This window comes from Sinocyclocheilus grahami, unplaced genomic scaffold (genome assembly GCF_001515645.1).
Source record: "Sinocyclocheilus grahami isolate Dianchi unplaced genomic scaffold, SAMN03320097.WGS_v1.1 scaffold344.1, whole genome shotgun sequence".
Lineage (NCBI taxonomy): Eukaryota > Metazoa > Chordata > Actinopteri > Cypriniformes > Cyprinidae > Sinocyclocheilus > Sinocyclocheilus grahami.
In genome coordinates, this window is record NW_015505523.1 from 16,674 (window position 1) to 20,923 (window position 4,250).

General features: G+C 50.4%; 1 long non-coding RNA gene across 1 annotated transcript in view; it reads right to left on the bottom strand.

The window, feature by feature from the left end:
- Positions 1-998: 998 nt before the first annotated feature.
- The window catches only part of LOC107548117 (uncharacterized), a 12,803-nt gene continuing 9,551 nt past the window's right edge, over positions 999-4,250 (bottom strand). Inside the window, exon 3 of the long non-coding RNA XR_001604441.1 lies at positions 999-1,067. This is a non-coding gene — a long non-coding RNA (uncharacterized lncRNA). The remainder of the gene's footprint in view (positions 1,068-4,250) is intronic.

The following is a 4,250-nucleotide window of genomic DNA, read 5'->3' on the forward strand; positions in this document are numbered from 1 at the left end:
GGATCCATTGTGAACAAGTGATGGACTGTGGATGAGCAAATTTTACATTTTTGAGTGAACTATTCCTTTAAGGTGTTATCGTGCTGCCTCCATGTGCTAGGGGAAATTTCCTAGTTCCCATTTATGAAGTAGTGCTTACGAGCTTGTGCTTTAATGTCGGAAATAATAAAATGTACCATCCCATTGGTTGACTATCATAAACATTCTCCGCGCTACACATGCAGTTTGCTGACAATTCTGAAATTTCGGTCAAATACATGCTTTTTCACTGCTTACAAAACATACAATATGCTTCGAATGATCGTTCATATCTAGCCTATAAATACACTACTTTAGCGACAAGACAAAGGGATGTAGTTGTTGTGAGAACAGCATTGACAGCAGCAATGGTTGTCCCCTCCACCATGCTTAAAGATTATGACCCGCCCAACTCTGAAACTCTGGTATCAAAATTATTTCCGAATTTCCCAGTAGTAAATACGACTTAAGAGGCGTTCACGTCTAATTTCCAATTAGGAAACTCGTATTTTACGATAATTCCTATAGCATGTGAAGGCAGCATCTGTCACAGACCAGCCAGGCTCTCCACCCAGCCAATCACAACGCACAATCTCACCAGAATACTAAATCACACACACCTGCATTTCATCTCCCTCATTACCAGAACTGCTATTTAAGCACACACCTCGTATCAGTTCATCGTCCGGTCTCGTTTGCTGACATTCTGCTCCATGTCTTGTCTCCCTTGTGTCTCCAAGTCGTCTGTGTGTGTGTGTGTGTGTTTGTGACATATGAGGACACAAATTTGTATAATGACATGGGTATGACATAGGTATTACAAGGAGAAGGTGACTTATGAGGACATTACCCCATGTCCCCATTTTTCAAAATGCTTATAAATCATACAGTGAGTTTTTTTGAGAAAGTAAAAATGCACAAAGTTTCCTGTAAGGGGTAGGGATAGGTGTAGGTGTAAACGTGTGTGTGTGTTTGCTCTGTACTTACCCTTTAGCAAGGTGTGCGCTCCATCCATCTGTTCAGCTCCAGCAATCCACGATCTCCTGCAGCTGTAAGGAAAGGACATTTAATTATTCACCATTTCAAGTCTGTATGAACTGTTATAGTCTTGCTCACTGTGATTAGATTGTGATTAGTATTTCACAATTTTACACTTTTTTCTTTATATATATATATAAAGAAAAAAAATATATATAAAGAATATCCTATATATATATATATCCTCCCTGATCTTGCACAATGTCTGTAATATATATATATCCTCCCTGATCTTGCACAATGTCTGTGCGAGAAGGCTCATTGGGGGAAACACATACTTGCGTAGGCCCTGAGGCCAGCTGTGTGCAAGCGCATCTGTGCTGAGGGAAGTGGTGCAGAGCAAGCCATACTGCTAGCAACTCGAGGCAATTGATATGCCACTGCAGTCAAGGCCCTGTCCAGGCGCCCGATACTGCATGCCCGTTGTACATGGCCACCCAGCCTATGGCAGAGGCATCTGTTGAGACAACAACATGCCTGGACACTTGCACTAGGGAACTCCCTCCTGAAGAAAGGCAAGGTCCGACCACAGGCTGAAAGTCTGGTGGCAGGACAGGGTGACTGAGACCCGGTGAGTGCCGCATTGCCATGCCCATCTCGGGACTCGGTCAAGCCAACGCTGAAGCGGTCTCATATGAAGCAATCCAAGTGGCTTGACCGTGGCAGCGGATGCCATATGCCCCAGGAGCCTCTAAAACTGTTTCAGTGGCACCGCCCTCCTGCGCTGACTCCAGGCAGTTCAGCATCGACTGGGCATGCTCTACTGAGAGGCGTGCTGTTAGATTGACCGAGTCCAACTCCATACCAAGAAAAGAGATCCTCTGCACGGGGGAGAGTTTGCTCTTTTCCCAGTTGACCCAAAGCCCCAACCGACTGAGGTGGCTGAGTACTACATCCCTGTTTTTGCACAACTCCGCTCGAGACTGGGCCAGTATGAGCCAGTTGTCGAGCTAGTTGAGAATGCGAATGCCTCTTTCCCCCAACGGGACGAGGGCTGCCTCCACGACCTCAGTGAAGACAGGTCGATATGAAGACGGGGTTTTACAGCCCGGGACATCTTGAATGGTAACCGGTGAAGGGCCCAGTTCAAGACACGCAGGTCCAAGATTGGTCGTAACCCACCGCCTTTCTTGGGTACAATGAAGTAGGAGCTGTAAAACCCCGTCTTCATATTGGCTGGAGGGACCGGCTCTATCGTGTCCTTCGCCAGTTGGACTACAATTTTCACTTGCAAGACGGAAGCATCCTTGTTCAGCACAGAGGTGAACCAAATGCCCCTGAACTTGGGGTGAACTGAATCGCATAGCAGAGTCTGATGGTCCTCGTGAGCCAGCGAGACGGTCTGGGGAGCACTAGCCAGGCCCCCAGAAACCGAGCAAGCGGGACTAAGGGAATCACCGACGTACCTGCAGTGGGGCAGCGCAGGGACCCGACCCGGAAGGCAAAGCATCCCGGAGTGGGGTCTGAGTACGCGGTGCGGCATTTACCTGGCTCCACGGTTGGACAGGGGGTGCGTGAGGAGGCATTGCATCCTCGAGCCGGGCCCTGCTGCCCACTGGCGAAAGGAGAGGGGCACAGAAGTGCTGAGGCTGTGTCTCGTACACTGCCATCTTAGCCCTCTTGGGACCCGGAGAGAAATTAAACTGCTCTTTTGTTGAATGTTTGGGTACCCCTTGAACAAAACAAAAAGGGAACAGAAGATTCTCCACCCGGCCCTCCTCCGGGAGAAGGAGTGGTGCAGTCACCATCTCCTGAAGAGCAGGATCCAGAGTCTCCGGATTGCCCGTCTCAGGGATGCTGCTTTCCTGCTGCCAGCTCCACGCTGCGGCTGGTGTGAAGGCTGCTGCTGGGGCCGATCTAGAGCAGAGGTGGAGGCAGCTGAAGGGCGCCCTCGGCAACGAGCGGGCAGAGGAGCTGTAGCCGGTAGTGGGGTGTTGACAGCAGCAGGCCGCCGGGGCAGGATGTGCTTAATTGCCTCCGTCTGCTTCTGTGCGGTGGAGAACTGCTGGGCGAAGGTCTCCACCATGTCGCCGAAGAGGCCACCCTGGGAGATCGGGGAGTCCAGGAAGCGGTGTTTGTCGGAATCCCTCATATCTGCCAGGTTCTGCCAAAGGTGGCGTTCCTGGACCGCCAAGGTGGACATCGTCTGAGCCAGGGACCGCGCCGTGATTTTCATCACCTGTAGGGCGAGGTCCATCGCAGTGCGCAGCTTCTGCATCACACCCAGGTCAGAACTACCCTCGGGCAGCTGCTTCAATGCCTTGGCCTGGTAGACTTACAGGAGGGCCATGGTGTATAGGGCGGAGGCGGCCTGTCCAGCAGCTCTGTAAGCCTTGGCCATTAGAGCAGACGAGAACTCTGGACGGGAGGCTTGGATTACCCCGCCAGGCGGCAGCGCTCTTCGGGCAAAGGGGGACTCCCCCTCGTTCCATGAAGAGGAGTCTCGATCGCAACATCGCGATGGTTATGTTCCCGCAATGATAACATGAATCATCCATGAGCGCTGCCTCAGCGTACTCAAAGCCCAGGCACGAGATGCAGCGATCGTGACCATCAGACAGAGCTAGGAAGCGACCGCATCCAGAAACACACAAGTGGAAGGCCATCTTTAAAAAGACGCTGCGTCACTCGTGGAGCTCTTTTAGATATTGCTCTTTTAGAAAAAGTGCTGAAGCGCCCGGGGGAGGACGCAGCACGACCGCAGTTTGATAAGCTGCTGCACGCCGTCCAAAACACCAAAAGCAGCAGCACTGGACCAGCATCCCCCACTGACGTGCCGTAACACCAACACTGAGAAAAAACTCTGTCTTGCAGACACTCTTGCTCGGTTGAACCCACAAGCTGAAAGGCTCGGCTCCGAAGCAAAAAGCTGAATTTACGACTGCATGCACTCTCCTTATATACCCGCGCATGCGGGGCGAGGTGCGCGACGCAAAGCTCACACGCCAACACTTATTGACTTGTTTTGTTAACACTTAAAGGTGATTGGACTCTCTAGCGAGATCCCAATTCGTCAGTCACTGCTGACAATAACGTCGAATGTGACTGACTAAAAGGGAACTTCACTTTTAGTGAAATGTCACAGTGATGCATCATGAGACAAAAAAAGCAGTCAGCACTAAATTAAAATAGTGAATACTACAAGATATTAATTCTTAAACTTTGTAAAATATACAATATTTTTGCCCTTACTG